This window comes from Erinaceus europaeus, chromosome 12 (assembly GCF_950295315.1).
Source record: "Erinaceus europaeus chromosome 12, mEriEur2.1, whole genome shotgun sequence".
In the NCBI taxonomy this organism is placed as follows: domain Eukaryota; kingdom Metazoa; phylum Chordata; class Mammalia; order Eulipotyphla; family Erinaceidae; genus Erinaceus; species Erinaceus europaeus.
Genome location: NC_080173.1, coordinates 101,673,399 through 101,692,747, shown reverse-complemented (window position 1 = coordinate 101,692,747; position 19,349 = coordinate 101,673,399). Strand labels below are relative to the sequence as shown.

Here is a 19,349-nt window from a genome sequence, read left to right as displayed (position 1 = left end):
CACACCCCCAGCCTGTCTCTGTCTGTCCCTAGTGGGGCAGGGCTCTGGGGAGGGGAGGCTCCAGGACACATGGTGAGGGCATCTGCCCAGGGAAGTCAGGCTGGTGTCATGGCAGCATCTGCGACTTGGTGGAGCCTCTCCGTATCTGGTGTCTGTGTTGTCCTTTTTCCAGCCCGTGGCCAGCCTGTGTGTGACTTGTGATTCTCTGCCTGGGTTCCACTCTCACCCCTCCTGTGTGCTTCTTCCTCCACCGGCCTGGAAGCCCTGCCCTACTTGGAATTCCCAGGCTCTCAGCAGCTGCCTTCAGAGAGCGAGCCAGGGGTTGTCCTCAAGCCGCGTCTGGGCTGCGTCCCCACCATGTCCAGATTCTTATCCACACTCAGCAAGTGAGACTCAGTCCTGGCCTCACGGTGGCTTGTAGATGCTCAGCAGAGCCACCTCACATAGGAGCAGAGTTCCAGCACTGACGTCACTGAGCTCCGTGGCCCCACGTGCAGCTATGGGGCACACGTCTGACCCCTTCCTGGAGCCCTGAGCTCAGCAGTGTCGGGGGCGTCCCTGAGAGCTGGGCTGTGGGGTTTCAGTGGTCCGACTTGGTTTGGTCAGAACACACTGAGTGAGTGCTGAGTGAAGGCGGCAAGCCCTAGATACATAAATACTGGAATCCAGCTAATCTGTCTCACCGAAGTCCACGGGCCACGGAGAGCAGCTGTGAGAAGCAGCGCAGTAAATTGGATTGGAGGGTTCAGGAGGGAAGAGTGATCGCGGCGGTTTTGCAGTTACCTGGCTTTCCTCAGTCCAGAGGAGAGAGCCTCTTCCTTGTACTTCAGTGGCAAAGTGTAGCCAGGTTAAATCCGTTTCTTTATGAGATCACCATAACGTGGCGCTGACAGACGGACTGCTTGCCTCTCTCCAGGCCCAGGCCCAGGACCGGGGCTGTGGCCCCTGAGCCCTCTGCCTGACGGTCCTGCAGTCTCTTCTGCTGTTCAGTCAGTGAGCCTGAAGGCAGCAAGTACAGAAGCCAGGACCCTCACCCGAGGCCCCTGCCCCACAGCCTGAGCCAGGACCCCCACCCGAGGCCCCTGCCCCACAGCCGCTCCCCCCAGGAGCACATTGGCTCTTCATTTAGCTGCCTTGCGAGAGGAAAGATGGGTCGCTTTTCCTTTTTACCAGCCGTATGTTCAGCTCACTGGGGGAGCAGTAGAGTCTGAGCCCCGAGAGGCGGGGACAGCAGCCCCCAAGCTTTGAACCCGGAACATTGTTTCACACACAGAAGTGAACTTGGCTCTCAATTCTTTGCTCTCTGCTTAAACGTTCAGACTCTAAAGCAGTCATTGCCATTTTTCAGCACGTTCGATCCTGAAATATTTGACTTTTCCTTGGGCCATTGAATATTCATGGCCCGGGAATTATTAACTCCTTTGTGCGTGGGGGTTGTTGTTGTTGTTGTTTAATTTTCTTTAATTTTTTAATCTTTATTTATTGGATAGAGACAGCCAGAAATCAAGATGGAGAGGGAGATAGAGAGGGAGAGAGACAGAGAGACACCTGCAGCCCTGCTTCACCACTCACAAAGCTTTCCCCCTGCAGGTGGGGACTCGAACCCAGGTCCTTGTGAATTGTAATACATGTGCTCAACCAGGTGCACCAACACCCGGCCCTGTGTGTGTGTATTTTTTAAGAGAATCTATCAGCCAGCAGAGACAGAGAAAAGTATCTCATCAAGGGGCAGAGACGAGGCTGGCGGCGGAGTGAGGGGAGGCCCATGGCCTGCTTTCTGAGGCTGCCTGTCTGTCTGCGGAGCCGGCCCCACTCCCTTTACTAAACACCGCCTGGTTCTTGAAAAGCAACGTTTCCCTGTGAAGCCTTGTTTCTAGGGATGGGTGGGCAATATGGGGAAGGGAATGACAGGGGAACTTCCTTACAAAAGGCTGAAGCCAACCTCAGAGTGGACAGGCTCCTTCTAGACATAAAGCAAGTCGGGGAGGGCTCCTTGGGTCCGAAACCAATTGAGGGGCTGGGGAGACAGTATCATGGTTCTGCAAACAGACTCTCCTGCCTGAGGCTCCGGAATCCCAGGTTCAGTTGCGTTGGTGGTATAGTGCGGAGCATAGCTGCCTTCCAGAAACCCAGGTTCAGTCCCCAGCACCACCATAAGCCACAGCTGAGCAGGGCTGGGATGAGGGGGGGAGAAACAGCTGGAAGGAGCCAGACCAGTGTCCCAGGTGGCTGTGTTCTTCTATCATTTTGCTTCTTTTTTTATTTTTTATTTTATTTATAAAAAGGAAACACTGACAAAACCACAGAATGGGAGGGGTACAACTCCACACAATTCCCACCACCAGAACTCCATATCCCATCCCCTCCCCTGACAGCTTTCCTATTCTTTATCCCTCTGGGAGTACGGACCCAGGGTCATTGTGGGGTGCAGAAGGTGGAAGGTCTGGCTTCTGTCATTGTTTCCCCGGCTGAACATGGGCGTTGGCAGGTGGATCCATCCCCCAGCCTGCCTCTCTCTTTCCCTAGTGGGGCAGGGCTCTGGGGAAGCAGGGCTCCAGGACACATGGGTGGGGTCGTCTGTCCAGGGAAGTCAGGTTGGCATCATGGTAGCATCTGGAACCTGTTGGCTGAGAAGAGAGTTAACATACAAAGCCAAACAAGTTGTTGACTAATCATGAACCTAAAGGCTGGAGTAGATGAATTCTTAATGAATGCTGGGAAAGGGAGGAAGGCCAAAAGCACGGGAGGGACGAGAGCTCTGGTGAGCTCTGTCTGCGCTTGAAGGCCCCAATCAGAAGCTTAGTTTCTCCCTCTTGCTCCAGCGACTCCCCTGAGCTGCCCGTCCGTCCCTCTGCTGTGCCTTCCGGTCCTTCTTCCCTTGGGCCGGGCCAGGCCGGCATGAAGGTGGCCCCGTCGAGACGGGGGTCTCCAGCAGCCTTCACCGTCTAGGCCGACGTTCTGTTTCCTTCCCTCTACCATCCCCTCCTCCTGCTCCGTCTGCAGAGCGCCTCTCATTTCATTTTCAGGGTCTTTCCGTTTTTGCTTCTTTGACTAAGGAGACCGTCTTTCACTGGCAGTGGTGGCAGGAGAATGGGCACATCTCCTCCCGTGACCCAGACTGGTTTGTAAAGAAAGTTTACAAACTTCAGGAGGAACTGCAGTGCCCCTGGCAGGTCAGCACAGGGAGCTCCGATTGGCCGTCGATTAACTTAACAAATTGCTAAGTTCGCCCACTAGCTTTTTTTTTTCTCTTTAGGAAAAGAAAAATGAGAGTCTCTGAAAATACCACACTGAGCACGTGCCCACCCTGTTCAGTGAGCCCACTCGCAAAATGGACTCGATGCACTTTCCCACGTTGTCTCCAGATCACTGAGCTCCAGCGGCCTGCAGGAGGCATGTGCTCTACCTGGGCTCAGATGTGCGCAGCTGCCCGAGATGCTTTGTCGAGTGCTCCCCGACTGGGGAGACCATAGCTGCAGCCCCCAGGTGCCCAGCTCCCCATGGTCTCTGGTGATCTGCGGGGCCAGGCACCCCACAGAGAACTGTATAGCGCTGCCAGGGACAGACTCAGACCTCGCTGATCAGTGTGGGACCATCAGAACCTCTCTTCCCAGGGCCGGGCGCACCCGGTTTGGCACACACTCTCCATGTGCGGGGACCCGGGCTCAAGCCCTGCTCCCCTCTGCAGGAGGAAGCTTCACAAGCGATGAAGCAAGTGGTGCAACTGTCTTCCTTTCTCCCTCCCTCCCTGTCTCCCCCTTCCCTCAAAAAAGAAAGAAGTGTGGGAGGGAAAGCCAGGAGGTGGCACACCTGGTTAAGCTCGCAGATTACCAAGCCCCGCTCCCCACACGCAGTGACGCAGGTCTGCAGGTGTCTCTCTTTCTCTGCTTCTCTATCTCCCCCTCCTGTCTCAATTTCTCTGTGTCCTAATAATATTGATTTTTCAAAAAATTGAAAGAAAAAAAATAAGGGTCAGTAGAATCATCAGGCTGGCACTGAGCCCCTGCGGTGACCCTGGCACCTTAACAAGGGGAAAATAGCTGCCAGGAGCAGTGGATTCATTGTGTGGGCACCCAGCCCCAGTGGTGACCCTGGTGGCAGTTAAAAAACAGAAGAGAAAGACAAACCCCTCTACCCTGAAAGGCCCCATGCCAGCTAAACGGACTCTTGGGTGGGGGGACACAGACTGGTCATCCTTCCAGCTGCCACTGGGTGGTGAGGTCAGGCTTAGAGCCACACACCTCAGAGATGCTCCACGGACAGCTGAAGGGCAGGTCTCATTCAGAGAGCAGGCAGCCTGGGCCGCGACTTGATAGAATTTCCAGGTCTTCTGTATCTTGGTGTTTGGGCCGTGTTTCCTTCTGCTACCTCCACACTTCCACCTTTAACAGTCTTCTCACTAAGAAAATGGTTTCAGGCTTGAGACAGACTGTGACCTTACACTCTTTGTCCAGGTGAGTGAATCAGCTGCCTCTGAGCTCTGGCAACCTGATTTTTATAGTGTTGCCTCAGATCTTTTTTTGTTACAAGCAAGGACATGTTTTTGCTTCATTTAAGAAATCGTTACATGTGGCAGGGGTAGATAGCATAATGGTTATGCTAAGAGACTCTCATGCCTGAGGCTCCCAGGTCCCAGGTTCAGTCCCCTGCACCAGCATAAACCAGAGCTAAGCAGTGCTCTGGTAAAAAGAAAAAGTATATATTATCTGGATAATGTTAAGGTAAAGATGCTAGGGGCGGGGAGGAGAAGATTCCTTTATTCTAGAATCCTCCTGCAGAATTCCTTAGAGAGTGAGTTAAGCTCCTCCCACGACTAGAATGTGAGGTCCCTAAATCATTGCTACAGCACTTTAGAACACGTGACGATTTGTGCAAGGACCCGGGTTCAGGTCCCTGGCCCCCACCTGCAGGGGACAAGCATCAGGAGCAGTGAAGCAGGGCTGCAGGTGTTTCTCCCCCATGTCTCTCCGTCCTATCAAACATAGGGAAAATAAACCCGGGATAGAGCTTTTAAAAACTGACACGGAGACCTGCCAGTTTTTATTTCACTGCAGGAGAAGGCAGTGGCCCAGTGGGCTGAGTGGGGCAGGAGGAGCCAGGTGAGCCACTGCAGTCAGCCCTTCCTGTTCCATCAGCGTTGACAGTGTGTTTGTTCCCTGCCTTCCTGAAGACATAAGCACCTGGTCTAATGCGAGCTAGGATTCTCTAGTTCAGCTCCTGACGCAGTGCCTACTGCGTAGACGTGAAGTGTTAGGGATACTGCTTCCTTTCTAGAGATCGTCCTTAATGCGAGCTAGGATTCTCTAGTTCAGCTCCTGACGCAGGGCCTACTGCACAGATGTGAAGTGTTAGGGGTACTGCTTCCTTTCTAGAGATCGTCCTTACGCAGCCTGCCTTACAGTGAGGACAGATGCCCCGAGAAGCCCAGAGCTCTGCATGACAGATATCATAGAATCAAAGTGGCATTTGGGTTCCGTCTGCTGGGGACTTCCTGTGCACAGGTACAAGTTTTCTCTACTAAAACAAACACATTTTAGACATGATGTAGCAGAAAAGAGGCTAAAGGGAGAATTAATGGGGGTCAGGCGGTAGTGCAGTGGGTCAAGCGCACGTACGCAAAGTGTAAGGACCAGCTTAAGGATCCCGGTTCGAGCCCCCGGCTCCCCACCTGCAGGGGAGTCGCTTCACAGGCGGTGAAGCAGGTCTGCAGGTGTCTGTCTTTCTCTCCCCCTCTCTGTCTTCCCCTCCTCTCTCCATTTCTCTCTGTCCTATCCAACAACAACAATCGCAGTGACAACAATAACAATAACAACTACAACAAGGGCAACAAAAAGGGGAAAATGACCTCCAGGAGCAGTGGATTCGTAGTGCAGGCACCCAGCCCCAGCGATAACCCTGGAGGGAAAGGAAAGGAGAGTTAATAATGCGGCCAGGTAACTTCTCAGTGCTTTTCCCCTAATGCCAAGAACTGACTTCGCCACCTGCAGAGGGTAGCTAACTGGCTGCTCAGCAAGACGCCTGAAGTTGTCTGGCAGGCAGGCCGGGAAGTAGCACATTCCTGTGAGCACACAGGCTACCGTGAGCAAGGACCCGGGTTCCAGTCCCTGCTCCCTACCTGCAGGCCTGCAGGTGTCTTTCTCTCTCCCTCTCGGTCTCCCACTCTCCTCTTAATTTCTCTCTGTTCTAGCAAATAAAACAGAAGAACAAAGATGTCTGTAGGAAAAAGTGGATTCACACTGCCAGCGCCAAGCTCCAGCAGTAGCCCTGGTGGCAATGAAAAGATAAAGTCTTGCAGGGCAGGTGGGACACACACATTGATATGGATGCACCAGGACCCGGGTTCAAATCCCCGGCCCCACAGTGGGGGTGTTTCATGAACAGTGAAACGGTGCAGGGTACAGGTGTCTCGCCTCCCTCGATAAAGAAGGAAGAAGAAAGATGGTCTCCGAGAACAGTGGGGTCGCGCAGGCACCAAGTCCCAGAATTCAGATCTGCTTTACGGCAGCCAGGCAGGGAGTCGGGCCTGAGAGAAGCATTTCAGATAGGTGAACATTCTTCGGACAACATGGCTCTCCTGAGTGCTGGGAGGCCTCCCCTCTGCAGCGTTCCCCACTTGTCCGTTGATCACAGAGTCAGTCACCTTCTGCCAGGGCCGCACAGCCCAGGTTACTGCAGCTCTGGGTCAAGCTGAAAGTCAGGCATTAGATTCCTCCTTTATTTTTCTCCCTGATCATTTAAGCCATTCCAGTGGCTTTGCTATGTATAAAAGCCTTGAGGAAAATACTGCTTGTGTCCATAAGACGGGGGAATCTTGTCACACGCGTGCAATGCTTCTCTCTACACAGACCTTTGGCTCCTTTCAGGAGCATTTGACTGTTTTCAGAGTCTAGCTAGTTTTCAGTGTACGGGCTTTGTAGCGTGTGTACGTATGTCTCCTCAAGCAGCAATAAGCGGGATTTCAGAACTCGGCAGTCGCATGGCCTTTGCTACGTACAGTCGGTCTTTCTGTGACTGCATGTAGCCAGGATTCTGCGACCTTCTGGACTCTCAAGCTCTAGGAGCTGTTTATTCATTTCAGTGTGTCTCCATGCACTGGTGTTCTGTATATAATCAAATGCTATCTAGAAATAGAAACCATTTCTTTCTTTCTTGGGCTTATTGTATTTCCAGTTCTTGGAGCACTGTGTAGAGCAGGAGTGGTACAAGCACTCTCCTTGTCTGTCTCACTTCACGGGGGAAAGCGTCCAGCTGGAACTGTAGTGTTCTCTGTCTGGTTTGCAGGTGCTTTTCAGCGGGCTGAAGGACTGACCCTGTCATCCTGGGTGTTTTTTTAAGGTTTTATCGTGAGTATTGAATTTTATGTATTGTGGACATGACCGTGGTAGATGACAGCTGCCAGCTTGCATGCTGAGCCAGCTTGAATCCCTGGGGAAAAGCTTAGTGAGCCCCGACATCCTCCTGGTTGAAGACTTGGGGAGGGGGCTGTTTCGACAGCCCCCATTTCAGCTTGTGTATTGATAGCTAACGTGTTTTCTCTCCATGCTGCTTTGCTGTTCTTGCTAGAATCTCATCTCTATTCTAGATCTTAAGCCAGTTTTCTTTTTCTCTTTTTAATTTTCCTGCTTTTAAGCTCACTAATTTCTGCTGTTCGTATCTGTTCATCTATTTGCTTGGGGCTGATCACGCTTTTCTGCACAGAGCCTTGTATATGTGCAGCTCCATCACTCCCAGTAAGGTTTTTTTCACAGAGACAGAGAGTGAGAGACACCACAGCATCACTCTACATCTCTGGGAACTCCTTCCCAGGTGACATCTGGGCTTGAACCCAGGCCCTTCGCTACAGCCAGATGCCACCAGGCAGGCTGTCTCCAGCCCTGCTCTGCTCTGGTCTTTCTGGCTTCCTGAGGTAAAAGCTCAGATTGTTGGGGGCCGGGCGGTAGCACAGCATGTTAAGCACACATGGTGCGAAGCACAAGGACCGGCGGAAGGATCCCAGTTCGAGCCCCCGGCTCCCCACCTGCAGGGGAGTCGCTTCACAGGCGGTGAAGCAGGTCTGCAGGTGTCTGTCTTTCTCTCCCCCTCTCTGTCTTCCCTCCTCTCTCCATTTCTCTCTGTCCTATCCAACAACGAAGACATCAATAACTACAACAAGGGCAACAAAAGGGAATGAATAAATAAATAAATGTTTTAAAAAAGAAAGAACTCAGATTGTCATTTGGGACTTTTCCCCAGAAACCACACACTTCATTCCATAAACATCCCTCTTGGATGCTGTGGCTGTGTGTCACAGAGCTTGCAATAGTCTCCGTACGTTCACTCTTCTCCTCGTATCCATCTCATATCCCTCCAGGCTTTTTCTTTGTCATGAATCCCTCACAGGTATTTTGTGTCATTTCCGTGTATTTGGAGAAGCTTTTAGTTAGCTCTGTGTTATTTATTTCTAATTTGATTTTATTGTGTTAAAGGCACATACTGTACATGTGGTGTTATTTTTGTCCTGTGGGTATGTGGGGAGAAAAGTGCAGGTTCTGCTGCCAGTGACGTCTGCTGGCTTCTCTCATAGATGGTGTGAGGCCTGTGCATGCTTGCTGGCTTTCCGCTTCGTCCAGCACCTGGAGACAGACGTCGGGGTTTCCAGCTGTTATCTTGAGTATTTGCTGCCACGCAGGGATTTCAGTTCAGGGTGATCAGATCTGTCCCTGCGATTCAGTGTGTGACACTGAGGGTTTGCAGGGCCTGCGCGTCTGGATGAGCCAGCTCCCTGTCTGTGCAGTAACCCCATGTCACTGACGCCCACGTTCTGCTGTCCGCACAGCCGTTCCTTCCAGCTTGAGTCATGGTGGCATAGTCTGTCATCCTGTGTGAAGCAGGCTGCTTCATGCAAACATCACAGATTTGCATTCTTTGCTCACCCATGCTGGTTTTTAATTAGTATACTTAATCTTTTACAGTCAATGTGATTATTGGCATGTTCAACATTAATTTAGGCTCTTTTTAAAATGTGTATGCCTGTGTGTTTGTAAATATATACTGTTTTACTTGCTTTCGTTTGGTCTCAATTTTTTTTAATTTCTATCTTATTTATCTTTGTCTTTGAGTATGTCTTTTATACCTCTTCCCCCCCCCCCCCGTGTGTGTGTGTGTGTGTGTGTGTGTGTGTGTAACAGTCATCACAGTTTATTGGTGTCGGCATCTCGCCAGTCTGAGTGAAATGTAAAGCCATTCTCCCACTTAAGTGCTTCACCCTCCCATGTCTGTGACGTACTTAAAATCCCCTCTGTCTACATTTGGAACCCTGTCAGGCAGTGCAGTGCTATCAAGTTGTTTCAACAAACTTGATTTAGAAGATTAGGAGCCAGGCAGTGGCTCACATGGTTAAGTGCTCAAATTACAGTGCACAAGGACCTGGGTTCAAGCCCTGCTTCAAGCAGGGGGAAACTTCATGAGTGATGCAGTATTCTCGGCCTCTCTCTCTCTCTCTCTCTCTCTCCTTTCCCCCTCAATTTCTATCTCTATCCAATAATTAATTAATTAAATTTTTAAAAGAAAAATAAAATTTAAAAGATGGTTAATTTACTTATCCTGTATTCGTACTCTTTCTAGTTCTTACCTGTTGGTGTCATTAGGCTTTTTTCCACCTACTTTGTGTTGAGATGATCCCTTCGTCTGTTCTTACAGGTGTAGTCATCTGATAACAAGCTCTCGGTGTCTTTTTATCTGGGAATGTCTGATTTGTCTTTGTTCCTGGATGATGCTCTCACTAGGAGTAGAGTTCAGGATTGATGGTTCCTGGAAAGACCCGGGAAGTGGATGCTTCTTCCTGCCTTGCTGCTGCTCCTCTGGTGGCGGTGTGACTGACCTCATTCCCGCTGGTGGAGTCTTGACTTTTCACCAGGCCCCCCGACATCACCCCAATCAGATAAATCAGACTTCATTTTCACAAGGAAGTGATGAAATCTTTGCAAGCCGTTATTAAAGCATGAATGAAAATACGAGATGCCCTGTTTCTCTTTCTGATATTCCCACGCGATGTCTGTTTCCAGTGGTGGCTCTTCCCAAGAGCCCTAGAGCATTGTGGGACGGCTGTGCTGGTGGCTGTGCTGTGTGGGACGGCTGTGCTGGTGGCTGCGCTGTGTGGGACGGCTGTGCTGGTGGCTGTGCAGTGTGGGACGGCTGTGCTGGTGGCTGCGCTGTGTGGGACGGCTGTGCTGGTGGCTGTGCTGTGTGGGACGGCTGTGCTGGTGGCTGTGCAGTGTGGGACGGCTGTGCTGGTGGCTGTGCTGTGTGGGACGGCTGTGCTGGTGGCTGTGCTGTGTGGGACGGCTGTGCTGGTGGCTGTGCAGTGTGGGACGGCTGTGCTGGTGGCTGTGCTGTGTGGGACGGCTGTGCTGGTGGCTGTGCTTTGTGGGACGGCTGTGCTGGTGGCTGCGCTGTGTGGGACGGCTGTGCTGGTGGCTGCGCTGTGTGGGACGGCTGTGCTGGTGGCTGTGCAGTGTGGGACGGCTGTGCTGGTGGCTGTGCTTTGTGGGACGGCTGTGCTGGTGGCTGGCATCCGTTCTCTCTTGAGTCCCGTCTCCATTGCTGATAGACTGTTTACAGCTTTCTGTCTGTCTTCCTTATCAGCAATTTCTACCAACTTAGCTCATGGTCACAACATTCCCCTCACAATGAAAGCTCATCCTAGGAGTAATGAAATCATGTGCGTATGAAGCCCAGACTTCATGAGGAAAAAGTTTGTTTAGAAATGACTGTGGGACGTCAGGCAATGGCACACCCGGTTAAGCACCCTTAGTACTAAGTGCCAGGACCCAGGTTCAAGCCCCGGCTCCCTACCTGCAGGGAGAACCTTCACAAGCAGTGAAGCAGGTCTGCCGGTGTCTGTCTTCCTCTCTCCCTCTGTATCTCCCTCTCCTCTCCAATTTCTCTCTGTCCTGTCCAATAAAACAGGGAAAAATGGCCACCAGGAGCAGTGGATTCGTACTGCTAGCACCAAGCCCCAGCAGTAACCCTGGAGGCAATAAATAAATAAGTAAATAAATAAATGGAAATGAGTGTGCAATTTTATGAATTTCTTTATTGGATGGATCAAGATGGCCAATGAGCTTTATTGTAGCAATCCATTTGTGGAATGTTGAGTCTTTCTATCGTAGGAATAGGAATCGCTTCCTTAGGTCAGCTGTGTTCTGTTAAGACACTACTCATTTTGGCTTTTAGGATATTTTTTGTTTATGCTTGCAGTAATAAGACTGTGCTCAGAGGCTGCACACGGCTCATAGTCTGTTTCCTATTGGGTGTATTCTCTGTCCTGCCCGATGCCCTTCCTGTGGGTCACTGGATTAAATGAAGAACAATGTATTTATTTTTTAAATATTTTTGTTTGTTTTATTTTTTAATATTTATGTATTTATTCCCTTTTGTTGCCCTTATTATTTTATTGTTGTAGATATTATTGCTGTCGTTATTGTTGGACAGGACAGAGAGAAATGGAGAGAGGAGGGGAAGACAGAGAGGGGGAGAGAAAGACAGACACCTGCAGACCTGCTTCACCGCCTGTGAAGCGACTCCCCTGCAGATGGGGAGCCGGGTTTCGAACCGGGATCCTTACGCCTGTCCTTGTGCTTTGCACCACCTGCATTTAACCTGCTGTGCTACCGCCTGACCCCCCAGTGTATTTATTAACTTCAGGACTGACTACGAAATAGCTTGCGTGGGTCTTGTAAGCACTCAGGTTGTTGAACTCTGGTCTCCTTTGCTATTGTAGTGCCATCACTTTGAGTCCTGGTACCTTGTCAGACAGGTGCAGAAGCTCTGCACGCTGGCCGTGTTCCACCGCACTCCAGCTCAGAGATCACTGTGTGCTGTGAAGGCTCAGTGCTGGGTGAGGGGGCCAGACTGTGGCACACCCAGTGGAGCACACGCATCACCGTGTGCACCGACCTGGGCCCAGGCCTCCTGCTGCACGTCCCAGCTCCCCACCGGCAGGAGCAGTGAAGCAGGTCTGCAGGTGTCTCTTTTCCCTCCCCGCCAACTTCTCTCTGTCCTATCAAGTGCTTGCACTGAGCCCCGGCTGTAACCCCGTGGCAATAGAGGGAACAGAAATGAAGTTTCTGTGGTCGTGAAATCAGCCACATCTGGAACTTGCTTTGGTGAAAGTCAGAGCAGTGGGCAGGGTCTCTGAGCATATCAGTTTCCTTCTGTGGCTACTGGCCTTTCCAGAATTCCTGTCTCTTGGTTGCGTGATTTCAGTAGCTAATATGTTTCGGAAAAAAATACTATTTTCTTTTTCAAATTTATCAGAATTTACATATATATATATATATATATATTCTTTAATAATCTTTAGGTCAGACTCGTGTCTGTAATTATATACTTCTTTATTGTTTCTATTTTTTTCCTATGACTTTTTTTTGCCTCAAGGGTTATTTCTGGGGCTCTGTGCCTGCACTATGAATCCACTGCTCTTGGAGGCTATTTCCCCCATTTTGTTGCCATTGTTGCTGTTGCCGTTGTTGTTGTTGTTGTTGGATAGGACAGAGAGAAATGGAGAGAGGAGGGGAAGACAGAGAGGGGGAGAGAAAGACAGACACCTGCAGACCTGCTTCACCGCCTGTGAAGCCACTCCCCTGTGGGTGGGGAGCCGGGGGCTTGGACTGGGATCCTGACGCCGGTCCTTGTGCTTTGCGTCACCTGCGCTTAACCTGCTGCGCTACCGCCCGACCCCCCTTTCTATGGCCATTTTTATCATACAAGTCTCTTCTGCTGGTCTCTAAACAGCTTTCTTGTCTCTTAGTGATCAGAACAATTTGTTTTCCGTATTTATTTTCATTGATTCCCTTCTACTTTGATTACCTCCTTTCTAAAAAAATAAAAAATTGAAATGATTATCTCGTGGCCTTCTCCATCTTCCTTGGTTCCAAGTGCATATTAAAGTCGGAGTCCCTCTTTGATGTGCTCTGTGGGCTTTGAGATGAGAGTCCTTATCACTATTCATTGTTAAGATTGCAACTTTGATTTCCCTTTGCAGATGTTCAGAGTTCAGAGAGCCCAAGAGCTACACAGAGGCCTGCACTGCTTAACTTTCTGGGGGAGTGTTTGGACCTTTTATTTGTGGGCAAATACTTGGCCAGACTTTTTTTTAAGTGTCCCCTGGAAATTTAAGTGTGTTTTCTGCTTATATACGGAATTCATCTACCTTGATAATGATCTATTCAAGTCGTGAATAACCTTACCTATTATCCTGTCTACTTGTCAATTCCCGGAAAGTGTGTTAAACTTTCGCACTCTGATCACTGAGTGAACATTTTCCACTTCACTGCTAATATTCATTCCCTGATTCCAAGCTGTGTTGTGCAGCGGTTTGTGACTATTTCTGGATGTGCCTCTCATCCACAGAAGATACTCTCTTGCTCTGATCTCAGCTTTTCCTTTTGTCTGGTATAAGCACTTCATGTGTTGCTTTTCTACTTGTTTTTTTTATCGATGTTTATTTCATTTGAAGTCTTCTGTAAATAGAATACAGCTCAGTCCTCCATACACCCTCGCTGGAAGTCTTTTAACAGAGGCGTGTGCGTGCATGCATGTGCACGCAGAGAGAGGACATGCCTGATGTGCTTCAACTTGCAACTTGACTCTCGTCACGTCTTTTCTAGACTAGTGATCATGGAGTCTCACAAAACCTCACATCTGTATGTGCGGTGTGCAGGTCACCTACTTCCTGACATTTCTTTGCCTGCCTCCCCCTTTTCCCATTGCTGTCTTCTTCATATTTTGTTCCTTTGATGCTTTGGAAGGGCCCCATTTAATTCTGATCACCAGGAGGAAAAAGTACTTGAGTGAAAGAGGTTGCACTGGAACACCACACAGCCATTCATGGCCTGGTTTTTATGGTCACCAGGGAATGAGTCCAGTATTCTACCTCCCTGGTCCCTAAAACCTGGTTTTAACGAGAACTTATAACCTCTCCTTCCCCAAAATCCCCACACAGTCTGCACGTCTGTGGCGTCCAGGACTCTCTCTGACAGTTACCCTGCTGTCTCGGGAGCCTGTGCAGGTCTGACCAAGGCGCATGTCACCGAATACGGGAGCGAGTGTGTGAGCTGTGTTCTCTGCACTTGACTCTGGTGTTTCCCTCACTTCCCGTTTCAGGCCTCCTCTGTGTAGGGAGGACAGTGGAGTGACAGGCATCATGGCAGACTCAACTTCAGATCCCAAGGCCAGTCGCCGGCATTCTGGAGGCCTCGTGAGGAGGCTTTCTGGAGGGAACTGTCTCCTCTGCCGGCCCACTGGCCCTGGCCCTCACTCTGCTGCAGATGCCTGTTCCTCTCAGGGGGAAGGCCCCCAGTCACCAGGAAGGCAGCCTCTCCCTCACCGCAGGTCAAGCTGGGGCTGGCCTGGGTGCGTGGGGTCTACGTGTCCTAGGTCTGTCCGCTCTCACAACTAGGTCCTTCTCTGCACCCAACTGGGAAGACTGTCTTACTTTATCCAAACATACTCCTTATTTGGGGTGTCATTTCCCATCCATATGCTTTAGCTGTCTCTGTCTTCCAGAAATGCTTCGATATGTACCTGGGGGTATGTACTATGAGGGATTTATCTGCTTTCTTTGGTCAAGGAAAGAAGCCATATGCTTATTCTACTATTTGAAATGAGAAGCCTAGTCGAGTGTTCCTAATGCCACATGCAGAGAGCTTATCAAGAAAATCACACACAACAAAATGTGTGTGTGTGTGTGTGTGTGTGTGTGTGTGTGTGTGTGTGTGTGTATTCAGATAGATACCCTTTCCTGTGCATATAACTCAGATAAATCGTGAGTGTGGACGGGCACCTGTGCATACAGATTGAAACTGTGATTACTGCTACCCAGCAGAGGCCGGGTGCATTGGCAGTATTGTTCATATCTGCTATAAAATGTTAACTATTAGCAAATGAAACTAAATACTTCAGTTGCCTAGTAACTAATCCAATCTGAGAATGCAGCAGAAATAGAATACATAAATTTAGAAGCTTTAGGCCACGTGCCAAGGAAAATATTCTTGCCTGCATCCTTTCTGATCATCTGCCATTTGAACGAAAGCATTTTAGTGTCAAGTAGGCAGCATCCAGGCCGGCACTGCATGCTCAGTATGCTCGCGCTCGCCGGGGACTGCATGTGGGTGACGGGTAGGCGTCCCGAGCCCCGCAGCCCCCAGGAAGGTCCGGAGCAGAAGTGCTGCCTGACAGGTCTCCATTTTTCTGACTTGGCTAGAAAGCCAGAGGCCATTGTGATTCTCGCTGTAAGTGCACCACATGGCCCTCATGGAAGAACAGTGTCAGCCATCTTTTCCCCCAGTTTCATAGAAAATAAAAATATCATCTGTCTTCTCAAGGCAGTTTGTCAGCAGAACCCAGAAAATTAAACAGTTTGTGTTGCGCGTAAAGTGAATCCTGGGAGCGTGTCACACGTGAGCTTAGAGAAACACCGCGACAGAGTGACAGTGGTGCCACGTCCGTGTCTTGAGCGCCGACGTTACCATAAAAAGTGACACAGCTGTTTGTGTGCACTGACGGCATGTCTCGAGATGGAGATGAAAAAAACAATATTCCCGAATGGACTGTTCATGACATGGATTCATCTATTTATAGGAAGGGAGATATGTTTGCAGCACTGTTTGTGACGTTTCCTTCTGCGGGCGGGAACCAGGGTCTTGAACCCGTGTCCTTGCACGGGTAACGTGTGCACTCTGCCTGCTAGCCACAGCGTGACCCCGTGCAAACAAAATCGCAAACGTGTGTAACCGCATAATGGTCCCCTCTGTGCTGGGCCAGACTAGGGCCTCTGTCCTTTCTCCCCCATCTCACACACACTTGTAGCATGTGATTCTCACCAGCAGCAGCACACACCTGCCTGTCGCAAACGCACACATTTTCCTGAAGCGTAAGTTATCTTTAGAAAGTTTTCAGGGAAGAGAAGTCCACGCAGTGATCCCGTTCAGACTTAACAAGTCACTGCTGTGCTGACAAAGCCAGACAGGTGCTGCGTCAGAATCAACACTGGCCCTAGTCATGTCCCTTGATCTAGAAGCTGCCCAGTAGTGCCGGTCACCTTGGACCCGTACGCCCCATCCTTCTGTACTTGGGAATGTGTCCCTCTGTGCCACAGGCATTCAGCTTCTGGGGCCTGCCAGCATCCTGGTCACATGGGCCTGGGGAGTGCAGGGGCTTGCGGCTGTGCCTGGTAGCAGCTGTTCCCCCAAGATCCAGTGGGGCTGGACGAGGACGAGAGTTTGGGTCTCCGTGGCTGGCGGTGGGTTTGAGGAGTTCTGGGCTCAAGGGACTTTGCCTCTGGACTGCCCTCGGGCCGCCTGTGTGCTGAGTTCCGGTGAGCTGGGAGCCGGGACCCAGGACGCCTGTGCTGAGGTCTCCTTCCCAGCCAGCAGGGACTCTGCTCTCCTTGACTCACAAGCCCCCCAGCAGCAGACTTTACGTCTTCCTCTCAGGTCCAGAAGCAAGTGTGAGGTGCCAGAGCCCACAGGGACACTGACCAGTGTCCTACAGGAAGTGTGCCTCTCTGCACACTTGCAGAACAAACCTGGGGTCCTGGTACAGAGGAGAAGTCCATTGATAAACTGAGAAACAACTTCCTAGGGCAGAGGGTAGGTAGCATAAGGGTTCTGTAAAGAGATTCTCCTGCCTGAGGCTCCAAAGTCCCAGGTTCAGTCCCCTGCACCACCATCAGCCAGAGCTGAGCAGGGCTCTGGTACAAAAAAAAAGAAAAAAGAAAACTTTTCAGTCATCAGGGAGACAGTGTCCTGGTGGCACCCCGAGGTGCTGCCCGAGGCCCCCGGTTTCATCTCTGACACCACCATGCACCAGTGCTGAGTCTCAGTCCCTCTCTCACTTTCATGAAAATAAAGAACTCCTTAAAAAATAAACTTTCAGTTTGTTTAAGGGGAACACTAGCAGCATTATCTGTTTAATTTTATACGAAAAAGAATCAGAACTGTGTACAGCAAATCTCAATTAGCTACCATTTTACTTACACTTTCAAGACATGCTGTAACTATACTGCGAGTTGATGAAAAGTGTTCTCCCTCTCAGTGAGTCACCACACACCCGCCCCTCAGATGGGGCCCTGTCCAAATTGCTCTGCTGGGAGTTTCTTTTGCATCAAAAGGTAAAGAAGACTGAAGTCCTGACTAAGAACTGTGTGGGGAGGATTTTGTCTGTCTGTTTGTTTTGCCTCCATGAATGAATGAATCCACTGCTCCTGGAGGTGATTTTTTTTCCCTTTTGTTGCCCTTGTTGTTTATCGTTGTTGGTTTTATTGTTGTGGTTATTGATGTCATCGTCGTTGTTGGATAGGACAGTGAGAAATCGAGAGAGGAGGGGAGACAGAGAGGGGGAGAGAAAGACAGACACCTGCAGACCTGCTTCACCGCCTGTGAAGCGACTCCCCTGCGGCTGGGGAGCCAGGGGCTAGTAGGCATATTTAGTTATATTCCAAAGGGCCTGTGGCTATACTAGTTGTTATTTTTTCCCCCTGAGCCAGAAACCTGATATGCAGGTGGATCCAAGTTATTGTCTGGGGAGGTGATGTCACGGCTGGGAAAGGACCAGAGCTGGATCAGGGAAGAGAGCAGCTAATACCTAATACGGGGAAGGGGTATAAATGTTGTTGACTGTAAACCCCATCGATTTGATTTGGTCTGGGGAGGATTTTTCATATCCTTCCGAAAGGTCATGTCCTTGGACTACGGAGGTGTGCCTGCCTGCATGGAAGCCCTAGGTTGGGCAGGAGAGGCCGGAAGGGGCTGCGTGTGTGCGGGGCATAGTGGGTAACAGCTCTCAGCCCTCAGAACGGACTCCTCTCCCTCAGGCTGGCAGTAGAGTTCCCCGTAGGACAGAACACCTTGCATCTGCCCTTCATGAGACACCTGCTCTCACTGAGACCTGACAGGAGGCAGCGCGTGGAAGGCGGTGAAGGCAGCTGAGGGAGGTGGGCAGGGGTGAGGCCAGTGCTGCCACCGGAACTCTACAGTCCAGAAGCTCCCACCCCCATGCCTCTGCCTCACAAAGGCCAAGATTCCTGGGATTGTCACTCTGGCACAGACCCGGGGGAGGGGGCTGTGTGTCAGCCCTCGTGGGGCCTCCACCCCCTTGGTGCCTCCAGCTTGGGTGGGGAGAGAACCCCCAGGGGAGAAGGGCAGAGAGACTGGGAGCGTGGCGCCTTCCCTCCTCTGCACCCCACTTCCTGCTCCCAAGCTCCCAGGCAGCAGCAGAGGCCTGCTGGGAGAACGAGATCAACACAGTACTGGTTTGTTTTTAATCACAATAGGATACGATTTAATTAATTTTCATTTAGTTTGCATTTATCTTTGGGGAAGCTCTCACTCTCTTTACGTTTGTCCTCTCACCTGAAATGGGAAACTATTGACATTTATGGCTTGAGACTGCCAGAAAGACGGACGCAGAGGAAGGCCAGACAGTGGCTCAGCCTGCTGAGAGCGCCTGTCACTGCTGCAGGGACCCAGTTAACAGGGTCTCTGTCTCCAGCCAAGATGGGCGAGTGGAGGCCCCTCTTGCCCTGTGCCACCCTCCCCCAGAGACTTCGGCCAGATAGCCCTCGCCTAGGTCAACAGAGCAAAGCCAAGATTCCCCCTTTGTGCACCTGGGATGCCCCAAAGCCTAGAGGAGAAAGTGCAGTGCACTAGCAGCAGGAGGAAGGAAGGGAAGGGAGGGAGGGAGGGAGGGAGGGAGGGAGGGAGGGAGGGAGGGAAAGAGAGAAAGGAAAGAAAAAGGAAGAAAGGGGGGGCGGGCGGTGGCGCAGCGGGTTAAGCTCACGTGGCACAAAGCACAGGGACCGGCGGAAGGATCCCGGTTCGAATCCCCAGCTCCCCACCTGCAGGGGAGTCGCTTCACAGGCGGTGAAGCAGGTCTGCAGGTGTCTGTCTTTCTCTCCCCCTCTCTGTCTTCCCCTCCTCTCTCCATTTCTCTCTGTCCTATCCAACAACGAACTACATCAACAACAACAAAAATAACCACAACAAGGCTACAGCAACAAGGGCAGCAAAGGTGGGGGGAAGGCCTCCAGGAGCAGTGGATTCATGGTGCAGGCACTGAGCCCCAGCAATAACCCTGGGGGCAAAAAAAAAAAGGAAGGAAGGAAGGAAGGAAGGAAGGAAGGAAGGAAGGAAGGAAGAAAGAGAAAGAAAGAGAGAGAAAGAAAGAAAGAAAGAAAGAAAGAAAGAAAGAAAGAGGAAGGGAGGAATGGAGGAAGGGAGGAAGGGAGGGAGGGAGGGAGGAGGGAGAAGGCCTCTTGTATACCACACAGGATGCCTGTCGCTAGCCCACACACTCACTCAGACACCGTC

General features: G+C 50.8%; 1 protein-coding gene across 2 annotated transcripts in view; it reads right to left on the bottom strand.

Annotated features, from left to right (window-relative positions):
* Positions 1 to 14,283: 14,283 nt before the first annotated feature.
* ZNF445 (zinc finger protein 445) overlaps positions 14,284 to 19,349 on the bottom strand; it is a 286,584-nt gene continuing 281,518 nt past the window's right edge. For both annotated transcript variants that reach the window (XM_060204850.1, XM_060204851.1), the window contains exon 7: positions 14,284 to 14,298. The gene's annotated coding sequence lies outside the window, so the exon portion shown is untranslated. The remainder of the gene's footprint in view (positions 14,299 to 19,349) is intronic.